Source organism: Amblyomma americanum, chromosome 1, assembly GCF_052857255.1.
Source record: "Amblyomma americanum isolate KBUSLIRL-KWMA chromosome 1, ASM5285725v1, whole genome shotgun sequence".
Classification (NCBI taxonomy): domain Eukaryota; kingdom Metazoa; phylum Arthropoda; class Arachnida; order Ixodida; family Ixodidae; genus Amblyomma; species Amblyomma americanum.
Window position 1 is genome coordinate 11,438,921 of NC_135497.1, and position 15,916 is coordinate 11,454,836.

Below are 15,916 nucleotides of genomic sequence, written 5' to 3' on the forward strand. Positions count from 1 at the left end.
TTTGACGTCTCGCGGAGGCGGGTACGCCTGGCGTAATCTGCCGGTGCACAGCCCTAGCGAGCGTGTTACGACGTGTTAATGGCATGCTATACTTGAAATAAACTCGAAATGCGCGCATTCACGAGGCTCAGTTGTCGTTTGACGTCTCGCGGAGGCGGGTACGCCTGGCGTAATTTGCCGGTGCACGGCCCTAGCGAGCATGTTACGACGTGTTAGTGGCGTGCTATACTTGAAATAAACTCGGAATGCGCGTATTCACGAGACTCAGTTGTCGTTTGACGTCTAGCGGAGGCGGGTACGCCTGGCGTAATCTGACGGTGCACGGTCCTATCGAGCGTGTTACGGCGCTTTAATGGCATGCTATACTTGAAATAAATTCGAAATGAGCGCATTCACGCGACTCAGTTGTTGTTTGACGTCTCGTGGAGGCGGGTACGGCTGGCGTAATCTGCCGGTATACGGCCCTAGCGAGCGTGTTACGACGTGTTAATGGCGTGCTATACTTGAAATAAACTCGAAATGCGCGCATTCACGCGACGTAGTTGTGTGATGTCTAGCGGAGGCGGGTACCCTGGCGTAATCTGACGGTGCACGGCCTTAGCGAGCTTGTTACGGCGTGTTCATCGCGTGCTATACTTGAAATAGACTCGAAATGCGCGCATTCACGCGACCAGTGTCGTTTGACGTCTCGCGGAGGCTGGTACGCCTGGCGTAATCTGCCGGTGTACGGCCCTTGCAAGCGCGTTACGACGTGTTAATGGCGTCCTATACTTGAAATAAACTCGAAATGCGCGCATTCACGAGACTCAGTTGCCGTTAAACGTCTAGCGGAGGCGGGTACGCCTGGCGTAATCTGCCGATGTACAGCCCATGGAGCGTGTTACGACGTGTTAATGGCGTGCTATACTTGAAAAAGACTCGAAATGCGCGGATTCACGCGACTCAGTTGTCGTTTGACGTCTCGCGGAGGCGGGTACGGCTGGCGTAATCTGCCGGTATACGGCCCTAGCGAGCGTGTTACGACGTGTTAATGGCGTGCTATACTTGAAATAAACTCGAAATGCGCGCATTCACGAGACTCAGTTGTCGTTTGACGTCTAGCGGAGGCGGGTGCGCCTGGCGTAATCTGACGGTGCACGACCCTAGCGAGCGTGCAACGACGTGTTAATGGCATGCTATACTTGAAATAGACTCGAAATGCGCGCATTCACGCGACGTAGTTGTGTGATGTCTAGCGGAGGCGGGTACGCCTGGCGCAATCTGCCGGCGTACGGCCCCAGCGAGCGTGTTACGACGTGTTAATGGCGTGCTATACTTGAAGTAGACTCGAAATGCGCGATTTCACGCGACTCAGTTGTCGTTTGACGTCTCGCGGAGGCGGGTACACCTGGCGTAATCTGCCGGTGTACGGCCCTAGCGAGCGTGTTACGAAGTGTTAATGGCGTGCAATACTTGAAACAAACTCGAAATGCGCGCATTCACGCGACTCAGTTGTCGTTTGACGTCTCGCGGAGGCGGTAACGACTGGCGTAAACTGCCGGTGCACGGCCCTAGCGAGCCTGTTACGACGTGTTAATGGCGTGCTATACTTGAAATAAACTCGCAATGCGCGCATTCACGCGACTCAGTTGTCGTTTGACGTCTCGCGGAGGCGGTAACGCCTGGCGTAATCTGCCGGTGTACGGCCCAAGCGAGCGTGCTACGACGTGTTAATGGCGTGCTATACTTAAAATAAACTCGCAATGCGCGCATTCACGAGACTCAGTATTCGTTTGACGTTTAGCGGAGGCGGGTACGCCTGGTGTAATCTGCCGGTGTACGACCCTAGCGAGCGTGTTACGACGTGTTAATGGCGTGCTATACTTGAAATAAACTCGATATGCGCGCATTCACGAGACTCAGTTGTCGTTTGACGTCTAGCGGAGGCGGGTACGCCTGGCGTAGTCTGACGGTGCACGGCCCTAGCGAGCGTGTTACGACGTGTTAATGGCGTGCTATACTTGAAATACCCTCGAAATGCGCGCATTCACGCGACCAGTGTCGTTTGACGTCTCGCGAAGCCGGGTACGCCTGGCGTAATCTTCCGGTGTACGGCCCTAGCGAGCGTGTTACGACGTTTTAATGGCATGCTATACTTGAAATAAACTCGAAATGCGCGCATTCACGCAACTCAGTTGTCGTTTGACGTCTCGCGGAGGCGGGTACGCCTGGCGTAATCTGCCGGTGTACGGCCCTAGCGAGCGTGTTACTACGTGGTAATGGCGTGCTATACTTGAAATAAACTCGAAATGCGCGCATTCACGCGACGTAGTTGTGTGATGTCTAGCGGAGGCGGGTACGCCTGGCGTAATCTGACGGTGCACGGCCTTAGCGAGCTTGTTACGGCGTGTTCATCGCGTGCTATACTTGAAATAGACTCGAAATGCGCGCATTCACGCAACCAGTGTCGTTTCACGTCTCGCGGAGGCGGGTACGCCTGGCGTAATCTGCCGGTGTACGGCCCTTGCGAGCGCGTTACGGCGTGTTAATGGCGTGCTATACTTGAAATAAACTTGAAATGCGCGCATTCACGCGACTCAGTTGTCGTTTGACGTCTCGCGGAGGCGGGTACGCCTGGCGTAATCTGCCGGTGCACAGCCCTAGCGAGCGTGTTACGACGTGTTAATGGTGTGCTATACTTGACATAAACTCGAAATGCGCGCATTCACGCGACTCAGTTGTCGTTTGACGTCTCGAGTAGGCGGGTACGTCTAGCGTAATCTGCCGGTGTACGGCCCTAGCGAGCGTGATACGACGTGTTAATGGCGTGCTATACTTGATATAAACTCGAAATGCGCGCATTCACGCGGCTCAATTGTCGTTTGACGTCTCGCGGAGGCGGGTACGCCTGGCGTAATCTGCCGGTGCACAGCCCTAGCGAGCGTGTTACGACGTGTTAATGGCATGCTATACTTGAAATAAACTCGAAATGCGCGCATTCACGAGGCTCAGTTGTCGTTTGACGTCTCGCGGAGGCGGGTACGCCTGGCGTAATTTGCCGGTGCACGGCCCTAGCGAGCATGTTACGACGTGTTAGTGGCGTGCTATACTTGAAATAAACTCGGAATGCGCGCATTCACGAGACTCAGTTCTCGTTTGACGTCTAGCGGAGGCGGGTACGCCTGGCGTAATCTGACGGTGCACGGTCCTATCGAGCGTGTTACGGCGCTTTAATGGCATGCTATACTTGAAATAAATTCGAAATGAGCGCATTCACGCGACTCAGTTGTTGTTTGACGTCTCGCGGAGGCGGGTACGGCTGGCGTAATCTGCCGGTATACGGCCCTAGCGAGCGTGTTACGACGTGTTAATGGCGTGCTATACTTGAAATAAACTCGAAATGCGCGCATTCACGAGACTCAGTTGTCGTTTGACGTCTAGCGGAGGCGGGTGCGCCTGGCGTAATCAGACGGTGCACGACCCTAGCGAGCGTGTTACGACGAGTTAATGGCATGCTATACTTGAAATAGACTCGAAATGCGCGCATTCACGCGACCAGTGTCGTTTGACGTCTCGTGGAGCCGGGTACGCCTGGCGTAATCTGCCGGCGTACGGCCCTAGCGAGCGTGTTACGACGTTTTAATGGCATGCTATACTTGAAATAAACTCTAAATGCGCGCATTCACGCAACTCAGTTGTCGTGTGACGTCTCGCGGAGGCGGGTACGCCTGGCGCAATCTGCCGGCGTACGGCCCCAGCGAGCGTGTTACGACGTGTTAATGGCGTGCTATACTTGAAATAAACTCGAAATGCGCGCATTCACGCGACGTAGTTGTGTGATGTCTAGCGGAGGCGGGTACCCTGGCGTAATCTGACGGTGCACGGCCTTAGCGAGCTTGTTACGGCGTGTTCATCGCGTGCTATACTTGAAATAGACTCGAAATGCGCGATTTCACGCGACTCAGTTGTCGTTTGACGTCTCGCGGAGGCGGGAACGCCTTACGTAATCTGCCGGTGTACGGCCCTAGCAAGCGTGTTACGACGTTTTAATGGCGTGCTATACTTGAAATAAACTCGAAATGCGCGCATTCACGGGACCCAGTTGTCGTTTGATGTCTCGAGGAGGCGGGTACACCTGGCGTAATCTGCCGGTGTACGGCCCTAGCGAGCGTGTTACGAAGTGTTAATGGCGTGCAATACTTGAAACAAACTCGAAATGCGCGCATTCACGCGACTCAGTTGTCGTTTGACGTCTCGCGGAGGCGGTAACGACTGGCGTAAACTGCCGGTGCACGGCCCTAGCGAGCGTGTTACGACGTGTTAATGGCGTGCTATACTTGAAATAAACTCGATATGCGCGCATTCACGAGACTCAGTTGTCGTTTGACGTCTAGCGGAGGCGGGTACGCCTGGCGTAATCTAACGGTGCACGGCCCTAGCGAGCGTGTTACGACGTGTTAATGGCGTGCTATACTTGAAATAAACTCGGAATGCGCGTATTCACGAGACTCAGTTGTCGTTTGACGTCTAGCGGAGGCGGGTACGCCTGGCGTAATCTGACGGTGCACGGTCCTATCGAGCGTGTTACGGCGCTTTAATGGCATGCTATACTTGAAATAAATTCGAAATGAGCGCATTCACGCGACTCAGTTGTTGTTTGACGTCTCGTGGAGGCGGGTACGGCTGGCGTAATCTGCCGGTATACGGCCCTAGCGAGCGTGTTACGACGTGTTAATGGCGTGCTATACTTGAAATAAACTCGAAATGCGCGCATTCACGCGACGTAGTTGTGTGATGTCTAGCGGAGGCGGGTACCCTGGCGTAATCTGACGGTGCACGGCCTTAGCGAGCTTGTTACGGCGTGTTCATCGCGTGCTATACTTGAAATAGACTCGAAATGCGCGCATTCACGCGACCAGTGTCGTTTGACGTCTCGCGGAGGCGGGTACGCCTGGCGTAATCTGCCGGTGTACGGCCCTTGCAAGCGCGTTACGACGTGTTAATGGCGTCCTATACTTGAAATAAACTCGAAATGCGCGCATTCACGAGACTCAGTTGCCGTTAAACGTCTAGCGGAGGCGGGTACGCCTGGCGTAATCTGCCGATGTACAGCCCATGGAGCGTGTTACGACGTGTTAATGGCGTGCTATACTTGAAAAAGACTCGAAATGCGCGGATTCACGCGACTCAGTTGTCGTTTGACGTCTCGCGGAGGCGGGTACGGCTGGCGTAATCTGCCGGTATACGGCCCTAGCGAGCGTGTTACGACGTGTTAATGGCGTGCTATACTTGAAATAAACTCGAAATGCGCGCATTCACGAGACTCAGTTGTCGTTTGACGTCTAGCGGAGGCGGGTGCGCCTGGCGTAATCTGACGGTGCACGACCCTAGCGAGCGTCCAACGACGTGTTAATGGCATGCTATACTTGAAATAGACTCGAAATGCGCGCATTCACGCGACGTAGTTGTGTGATGTCTAGCGGAGGCGGGTACGCCTGGCGCAATCTGCCGGCGTACGGCCCCAGCGAGCGTGTTACGACGTGTTAATGGCGTGCTATACTTGAAGTAGACTCGAAATGCGCGATTTCACGCGACTCAGTTGTCGTTTGACGTCTCGCGGAGGCGGGTACACCTGGCGTAATCTGCCGGTGTACGGCCCTAGCGAGCGTGTTACGAAGTGTTAATGGCGTGCAATACTTGAAACAAACTCGAAATGCGCGCATTCACGCGACTCAGTTGTCGTTTGACGTCTCGCGGAGGCGGTAACGACTGGCGTAAACTGCCGGTGCACGGCCCTAGCGAGCCTGTTACGACGTGTTAATGGCGTGCTATACTTGAAATAAACTCGCAATGCGCGCATTCACGCGACTCAGTTGTCGTTTGACGTCTCGCGGAGGCGGTAACGCCTGGCGTAATCTGCCGGTGTACGGCCCAAGCGAGCGTGCTACGACGTGTTAATGGCGTGCTATACTTAAAATAAACTCGCAATGCGCGCATTCACGAGACTCAGTATTCGTTTGACGTTTAGCGGAGGCGGGTACGCCTGGTGTAATCTGCCGGTGTACGACCCTAGCGAGCGTGTTACGACGTGTTAATGGCGTGCTATACTTGAAATAAACTCGATATGCGCGCATTCACGAGACTCAGTTGTCGTTTGACGTCTAGCGGAGGCGGGTACGCCTGGCGTAGTCTGACGGTGCACGGCCCTAGCGAGCGTGTTACGACGTGTTAATGGCGTGCTATACTTGAAATACCCTCGAAATGCGCGCATTCACGCGACCAGTGTCGTTTGACGTCTCGCGAAGCCGGGTACGCCTGGCGTAATCTTCCGGTGTACGGCCCTAGCGAGCGTGTTACGACGTTTTAATGGCATGCTATACTTGAAATAAACTCGAAATGCGCGCATTCACGCAACTCAGTTGTCGTTTGACGTCTCGCGGAGGCGGGTACGCCTGGCGTAATCTGCCGGTGTACGGCCCTAGCGAGCGTGTTACTACGTGGTAATGGCGTGCTATACTTGAAATAAACTCGAAATGCGCGCATTCACGCGACGTAGTTGTGTGATGTCTAGCGGAGGCGGGTACGCCTGGCGTAATCTGACGGTGCACGGCCTTAGCGAGCTTGTTACGGCGTGTTCATCGCGTGCTATACTTGAAATAGACTCGAAATGCGCGCATTCACGCAACCAGTGTCGTTTCACGTCTCGCGGAGGCGGGTACGCCTGGCGTAATCTGCCGGTGTACGGCCCTTGCGAGCGCGTTACGGCGTGTTAATGGCCTGCTATACTTGAAATAAACTTGAAATGCGCGCATTCACGCGACTCAGTTGTCGTTTGACGTCTCGCGGAGGCGAGAACGCCTGGCGTAATCTGCCGGTGTACGGCCCTAGCGAGCGTGTTACGACGTTTTAATGGCATGCTATACTTGAAATAAACTCTAAATGCCCGCATTCACGCAACTCAGTTTTCGTTTGACGTCTCGCGGAGGCGGGTACGCCTGGCGTAATCTGCCGGTGTACGGCCCTAGCGAGCGTGTTACTACGTGGTAATGGCGTGCTATACTTGAAATAAACTCGAAATGCGCGCATTCACGCGACGTAGTTGTGTGATGTCTAGCGGAGGCGGGTACGCCTGGCGTAATCTGACGGTGCACGGCCTTAGCGAGCTTGTTACGGCGTGTTCATCGCGTGCTATACTTGAGATAGACTCGAAATGCGCGCATTCACGCAACCAGTGTCGTTTGACGTCTCGCGGAGGCGGGTACGCCTGGCGTAATCTGCCGGTGTACGGCCCTTGCGAGCGCGTTACGGCGTGTTAATGGCGTGCTATACTTGAAATAAGCTTGAAATGCGCGCATTCACGCGACTCAGTTGTCGTTTGACGTCTCGCGGAGGCGAGAACGCCTGGCGTAATCTGCCGGTGTACGGCCCTAGCGAGCGTGTTACGACGTTTTAATGGCATGCTATACTTGAAATAAACTCGAAATGCGCGCATTCACGAGAATCAGTTGTCGTTTGACGTCTAGCGGAGGCGGGTACGCCTGGCGTAGTCTGACGGTGCACGGCCCTAGCGAGCGTGTTACATGTTAATGGCATGCTATACTTGAAATAGACTCGAAATGCGCGCATTCACGCGACTCAGTTGTCGTTTGACGTCTCGCGGATGTGGGTACGCCTGGCGTAATCTGCCGGTGTACGGCCCTAGCGAGCGTGTTACGACGTGTTAATGGCGTGCTATACTTGAAATAAACTCGAAATGCGCGCATTCACGCGAGTCAGTTGTCGTTTGACGTCTCGCGCAGGCGGTAACGCCTGGCGTAATCTGCCGGTGTACGGCCCTAGCAAGCGTGTTACGACGTTTTGATGGCGTGCTATACTTGAAATAAACTCGAAATGCGCGCATTCACGCGACGTAGTTGTGTGATGTCTAGCGGAGGCGGGTACGCCTGGCGTAATCTGACGGTGCACGGCCTTAGCGAGCTTGTTACGGCGTGTTCATCGCGTGCTATACTTGAGATAGACTCGAAATGCGCGCATTCACGCAAACAGTGTCGTTTGACGTCTCGCGGAGGCGGGTACGCCTGGCGTAATCTGCCGGTGTACGGCTCTTGCGAGCGCGTTACGGCGTGTTAATGGCGTGCTATACTTGAAATAAACTTGAAATGCGCGCATTCACGCGACTCAGTTGTCGTTTGACGTCTCGCGGAGGCGAGAACGCCTGGCGTAATCTGCCGGTGTACGGCCCTAGCGAGCGTGTTACGACGTTTTAATGGCATGCTATACTTGAAATAAACTTGAAATGCGCGCATTCACGCGACTCAGTTGTCGTTTGACGTCTCGCGGAGGCGGGTACGCCTGGCGTAATCTGCCGGTGCACAGCCCTAGCGAGCGTGTTACGACGTGTTAATGGTGTGCTATACTTGACATAAACTCGAAATGCGCGCATTCACGCGACTCAGTTGTCGTTTGACGTCTCGAGTAGGCGGGTACGTCTAGCGTAATCTGCCGGTGTACGGCCCTAGCGAGCGTGATACGACGTGTTAATGGCGTGCTATACTTGATATAAACTCGAAATGCGCGCATTCACGCGGCTCAATTGTCGTTTGACGTCTCGCGGAGGCGGGTACGCCTGGCGTAATCTGCCGGTGCACAGCCCTAGCGAGCGTGTTACGACGTGTTAATGGCATGCTATACTTGAAATAAACTCGAAATGCGCGCATTCACGAGGCTCAGTTGTCGTTTGACGTCTCGCGGAGGCGGGTACGCCTGGCGTAATTTGCCGGTGCACGGCCCTAGCGAGCATGTTACGACGTGTTAGTGGCGTGCTATACTTGAAATAAACTCGGAATGCGCGCATTCACGAGACTCAGTTCTCGTTTGACGTCTAGCGGAGGCGGGTACGCCTGGCGTAATCTGACGGTGCACGGTCCTATCGAGCGTGTTACGGCGCTTTAATGGCATGCTATACTTGAAATAAATTCGAAATGAGCGCATTCACGCGACTCAGTTGTTGTTTGACGTCTCGCGGAGGCGGGTACGGCTGGCGTAATCTGCCGGTATACGTCCCTAGCGAGCGTGTTACGACGTGTTAATGGCGTGCTATACTTGAAATAAACTCGAAATGCGCGCATTCACGAGACTCAGTTGTCGTTTGACGTCTAGCGGAGGCGGGTGCGCCTGGCGTAATCAGACGGTGCACGACCCTAGCGAGCGTGTTACGACGAGTTAATGGCATGCTATACTTGAAATAGACTCGAAATGCGCGCATTCACGCGACCAGTGTCGTTTGACGTCTCGTGGAGCCGGGTACGCCTGGCGTAATCTGCCGGCGTACGGCCCTAGCGAGCGTGTTACGACGTTTTAATGGCATGCTATACTTGAAATAAACTCTAAATGCGCGCATTCACGCAACTCAGTTGTCGTGTGACGTCTCGCGGAGGCGGGTACGCCTGGCGCAATCTGCCGGCGTACGGCCCCAGCGAGCGTGTTACGACGTGTTAATGGCGTGCTATACTTGAAATAAACTCGAAATGCGCGCATTCACGCGACGTAGTTGTGTGATGTCTAGCGGAGGCGGGTACCCTGGGGTAATCTGACGGTGCACGGCCTTAGCGAGCTTGTTACGGCGTGTTCATCGCGTGCTATACTTGAAATAGACTCGAAATGCGCGATTTCACGCGACTCAGTTGTCGTTTGACGTCTCGCGGAGGCGGGAACGCCTTACGTAATCTGCCGGTGTACGGCCCTAGCAAGCGTGTTACGACGTTTTAATGGCGTGCTATACTTGAAATAAACTCGAAATGCGCGCATTCACGGGACCCAGTTGTCGTTTGATGTCTCGAGGAGGCGGGTACACCTGGCGTAATCTGCCGGTGTACGGCCCTAGCGAGCGTGTTACGAAGTGTTAATGGCGTGCAATACTTGAAACAAACTCGAAATGCGCGCATTCACGCGACTCAGTTGTCGTTTGACGTCTCGCGGAGGCGGTAACGACTGGCGTAAACTGCCGGTGCACGGCCCTAGCGAGCGTGTTACGACGTGTTAATGGCGTGCTATACTTGAAATAAACTCGATATGCGCGCATTCACGAGACTCAGTTGTCGTTTGACGTCTAGCGGAGGCGGGTACGCCTGGCGTAATCTAACGGTGCACGGCCCTAGCGAGCGTGTTACGACGTGTTAATGGCGTGCTATACTTGACATAAACTCGAAATGCGCGCATTCACGCGACTCAGTTGTCGTTTGACGTCTCGAGTAGGCGGGTACGTCTAGCGTAATCTGCCGGTGTACGGCCCTAGCGAGCGTGATACGACGTGTTAATGGCGTGCTATACATGATATAAACTCGAAATGCGCGCATTCACGCGGCTTAATTGTCGTTTGACGTCTCGCGGAGGCGGGTACGCCTGGCGTAATCTGCCGGTGCACAGCCCTAGCGAGCGTGTTACGACGTGTTAATGGCATGCTATACTTGAAATAAACTCGAAATGCGCGCATTCACGAGGCTCAGTTGTCGTTTGACGTCTCGCGGAGGCGGGTACGCCTGGCGTAATTTGCCGGTGCACGGCCCTAGCGAGCATGTTACGACGTGTTAGTGGCGTGCTATACTTGAAATAAACTCGGAATGCGCGTATTCACGAGACTCAGTTGTCGTTTGACGTCTAGCGGAGGCGGGTACGCCTGGCGTAATCTGACGGTGCACGGTCCTATCGAGCGTGTTACGGCGCTTTAATGGCATGCTATACTTGAAATAAATTCGAAATGAGCGCATTCACGCGACTCAGTTGTTGTTTGACGTCTCGTGGAGGCGGGTACGGCTGGCGTAATCTGCCGGTATACGGCCCTAGCGAGCGTGTTACGACGTGTTAATGGCGTGCTATACTTGAAATAAACTCGAAATGCGCGCATTCACGCGACGTAGTTGTGTGATGTCTAGCGGAGGCGGGTACCCTGGCGTAATCTGACGGTGCACGGCCTTAGCGAGCTTGTTACGGCGTGTTCATCGCGTGCTATACTTGAAATAGACTCGAAATGCGCGCATTCACGCGACCAGTGTCGTTTGACGTCTCGCGGAGGCGGGTACGCCTGGCGTAATCTGCCGGTGTACGGCCCTTGCAAGCGCGTTACGACGTGTTAATGGCGTCCTATACTTGAAATAAACTCGAAATGCGCGCATTCACGAGACTCAGTTGCCGTTAAACGTCTAGCGGAGGCGGGTACGCCTGGCGTAATCTGCCGGTATACGGCCCTAGCGAGCGTGTTACGACGTGTTAATGGCGTGCTATACTTGAAATAAACTCGAAATGCGCGCATTCACGAGACTCAGTTGTCGTTTGACGTCTAGCGGAGGCGGGTGCGCCTGGCGTAATCTGACGGTGCACGACCCTAGCGAGCGTCCAACGACGTGTTAATGGCATGCTATACTTGAAATAGACTCGAAATGCGCGCATTCACGCGACGTAGTTGTGTGATGTCTAGCGGAGGCGGGTACGCCTGGCGCAATCTGCCGGCGTACGGCCCCAGCGAGCGTGTTACGACGTGTTAATGGCGTGCTATACTTGAAGTAGACTCGAAATGCGCGATTTCACGCGACTCAGTTGTCGTTTGACGTCTCGCGGAGGCGGGTACACCTGGCGTAATCTGCCGGTGTACGGCCCTAGCGAGCGTGTTACGAAGTGTTAATGGCGTGCAATACTTGAAACAAACTCGAAATGCGCGCATTCACGCGACTCAGTTGTCGTTTGACGTCTCGCGGAGGCGGTAACGACTGGCGTAAACTGCCGGTGCACGGCCCTAGCGAGCCTGTTACGACGTGTTAATGGCGTGCTATACTTGAAATAAACTCGCAATGCGCGCATTCACGCGACTCAGTTGTCGTTTGACGTCTCGCGGAGGCGGTAACGCCTGGCGTAATCTGCTGGTGTACGGCCCAAGCGAGCGTGCTACGACGTGTTAATGGCGTGCTATACTTAAAATAAACTCGCAATGCGCGCATTCACGAGACTCAGTATTCGTTTGACGTTTAGCGGAGGCGGGTACGCCTGGTGTAATCTGCCGGTGTACGACCCTAGCGAGCGTGTTACGACGTGTTAATGGCGTGCTATACTTGAAATAAACTCGATATGCGCGCATTCACGAGACTCAGTTGTCGTTTGACGTCTAGCGGAGGCGGGTACGCCTGGCGTAGTCTGACGGTGCACGGCCCTAGCGAGCGTGTTACGACGTGTTAATGGCGTGCTATACTTGAAATACCCTCGAAATGCGCGCATTCACGCGACCAGTGTCGTTTGACGTCTCGCGAAGCCGGGTACGCCTGGCGTAATCTTCCGGTGTACGGCCCTAGCGAGCGTGTTACGACGTTTTAATGGCATGCTATACTTGAAATAAACTCGAAATGCGCGCATTCACGCAACTCAGTTGTCGTTTGACGTCTCGCGGAGGCGGGTACGCCTGGCGTAATCTGCCGGTGTACGGCCCTAGCGAGCGTGTTACTACGTGGTAATGGCGTGCTATACTTGAAATAAACTCGAAATGCGCGCATTCACGCGACGTAGTTGTGTGATGTCTAGCGGAGGCGGGTACGCCTGGCGTAATCTGACGGTGCACGGCCTTAGCGAGCTTGTTACGGCGTGTTCATCGCGTGCTATACTTGAAATAGACTCGAAATGCGCGCATTCACGCAACCAGTGTCGTTTCACGTCTCGCGGAGGCGGGTACGCCTGGCGTAATCTGCCGGTGTACGGCCCTTGCGAGCGCGTTACGGCGTGTTAATGGCGTGCTATACTTGAAATAAACTTGAAATGCGCGCATTCACGCGACTCAGTTGTCGTTTGACGTCTCGCGGAGGCGAGAACGCCTGGCGTAATCTGCCGGTGTACGGCCCTAGCGAGCGTGTTACGACGTTTTAATGGCATGCTATACTTGAAATAAACTCTAAATGCCCGCATTCACGCAACTCAGTTTTCGTTTGACGTCTCGCGGAGGCGGGTACGCCTGGCGTAATCTGCCGGTGTACGGCCCTAGCGAGCGTGTTACTACGTGGTAATGGCGTGCTATACTTGAAATAAACTCGAAATGCGCGCATTCACGCGACGTAGTTGTGTGATGTCTAGCGGAGGCGGGTACGCCTGGCGTAATCTGACGGTGCACGGCCTTAGCGAGCTTGTTACGGCGTGTTCATCGCGTGCTATACTTGAGATAGACTCGAAATGCGCGCATTCACGCAACCAGTGTCGTTTGACGTCTCGCGGAGGCGGGTACGCCTGGCGTAATCTGCCGGTGTACGGCCCTTGCGAGCGCGTTACGGCGTGTTAATGGCGTGCTATACTTGAAATAAACTTGAAATGCGCGCATTCACGCGACTCAGTTGTCGTTTGACGTCTCGCGGAGGCGAGAACGCCTGGCGTAATCTGCCGGTGTACGGCCCTAGCGAGCGTGTTACGACGTTTTAATGGCATGCTATACTTGAAATAAACTCGAAATGCGCGCATTCACGAGAATCAGTTGTCGTTTGACGTCTAGCGGAGGCGGGTACGCCTGGCGTAGTCTGACGGTGCACGGCCCTAGCGAGCGTGTTACATGTTAATGGCATGCTATACTTGAAATAGACTCGAAATGCGCGCATTCACGCGACTCAGTTGTCGTTTGACGTCTCGCGGATGTGGGTACGCCTGGCGTAATCTGCCGGTGTACGGCCCTAGCGAGCGTGTTACGACGTGTTAATGGCGTGCTATACTTGAAATAAACTCGAAATGCGCGCATTCACGCGAGTCAGTTGTCGTTTGACGTCTCGCGCAGGCGGTAACGCCTGGCGTAATCTGCCGGGTGTACGGCCCTAGCAAGCGTGTTACGACGTTTTGATGGCGTGCTATACTTGAAATAAACTCGAAATGCGCGCATTCACGCGACGTAGTTGTGTGATGTCTAGCGGAGGCGGGTACGCCTGGCGTAATCTGACGGTGCACGGCCTTAGCGAGCTTGTTACGGCGTGTTCATCGCGTGCTATACTTGAGATAGACTCGAAATGCGCGCATTCACGCAAACAGTGTCGTTTGACGTCTCGCGGAGGCGGGTACGCCTGGCGTAATCTGCCGGTGTACGGCTCTTGCGAGCGCGTTACGGCGTGTTAATGGCGTGCTATACTTGAAATAAACTTGAAATGCGCGCATTCACGCGACGCAGTTGTCGTTTGACGTCTCGCGGAGGCGAGAACGCCTGGCGTAATCTGCCGGTGTACGGCCCTAGCGAGCGTGTTACGACGTTTTAATGGCATGCTATACTTGAAATAAACTCGAAATGCGCGCATTCACGAGAATCAGTTGTCGTTTGACGTCTAGCGGAGGCGGGTACGCCTGGCGTAATCTGACGGTGCACGGCCCTAGCGAGCGTGTTACATGTTAATGGCATGCTATACTTGAAATAGACTCGAAATGCGCGCATTCACGCGAGTCAGTTGTCGTTTGACGTCTCGCGGAGGCGGTAACGCCTGGCGTAAACTGCCGGTGCACGGCCCTAGCGAGCGTGTTACGACGTGTTAATGGCGTGCTATACTTGAAATAAACTCGAAATGTGCGCATTCACGAGACTCAGTTGTCGTTAAACGTCTAGAGGAGGCGGGTATGCCTGGCGTAATCTGACGGTGCACGGCCCTAGCGAGCGTGTTACGACGTGTTAATTTCGTGCTATACTTGAAATAAACTCGAAATGCGTGTATTCACGAGACTCAGTTGTCGTTTGACGTCTAGCGGAGGCTGGTACGCCTGGCGTAATCTGACGGTGCACGGCCCTAGCCAGCGTGTTACGACGTGTTAATGGCATGCTATACTTGAAATAAACTCGAAATGCGCGCATTCACGGGGCTCAGTTGTCGTTTGACGTCTAGCGGAGGCGGGTACACCTGGCGTAATCTGCCGGTGCACGGCCCTAGCGAGCGTGTTACGACGTGTTAATGACGTGCTATACTTGAAATAGACTCGAAATGCGCGCATTCACGCGACGTACTTGTGTGATGTCTAGCGGAGGCGGGTACGCCTGGCGTAATCTGACGGTGCACGGCCCTTGCGAGCGCGTTACGGCATGTTAATGGTGTGCTATACTTGAAATAAACTGGAAATGCGCGCATTCACGCGACTCAGTTGTCGTGTGATGTCTAGCGGAGGCGGTACGGTACGCCTGGCGTAATCTGACGGTGCACGGCCCTAGCGAGCTTGTTACTGCGTGTTCATCGAGTGCTATGCTTGAAATACAGCTTAGGGGAAGTTGTCAAAAGGTTACAATGACACATTTCCTTGACCAGCACTTGTCTCGACTCACTCTTCCCGTTCACAGCTCTTCTGTATGTTTTTTTTAATGCCTGCTACGAAGCGAAGGACATGGCAAAAGAGGGTGAGTCTTTTCTTTAGCATATTTATATGTCTCTACCATGACAGATCGCGGTCAATCCCTTAATGAAGAATAATGAAATAAGACGGAATGCAGATAATAAAATGCGCGATAAAAAATCCATTTAGGAAAAGGGTAGCCAGAGGGCGCAGAAACTGGCTGGTTAGAGGGCCCTCTACAATTTTCCAACAGAAAACGCGCGTTCGCAGGCACAAATCTCGCATTCTTCTTCGAAAATGGAGAGGGGAGATGTCCCTATATCTGTATGAGGAGGAATCTGTTGAAAGGACCTTTTGACAACTTCCCCTAAGCTGTATCTCGAATGCTGCACGGTAGTGGCCGTGGGGGATTCAGGGTCATCACGGGCAGCCACTCCCTTTTCGAAGAAGCATACAGTGGCGTTTGACTCATCTCCCCTCGTGCTAACCCCCCGATTCAGTCAGCAGAGCAGGAAGTGAAAACAGGGTCTGTGAATGAGGGTTTTTAGTTGGAAGAAACCTCTCTCTCCGTCTCAATGTCTGAGAGTAATCGACGCTACCATATTTAAGCGAGCCTGTATAG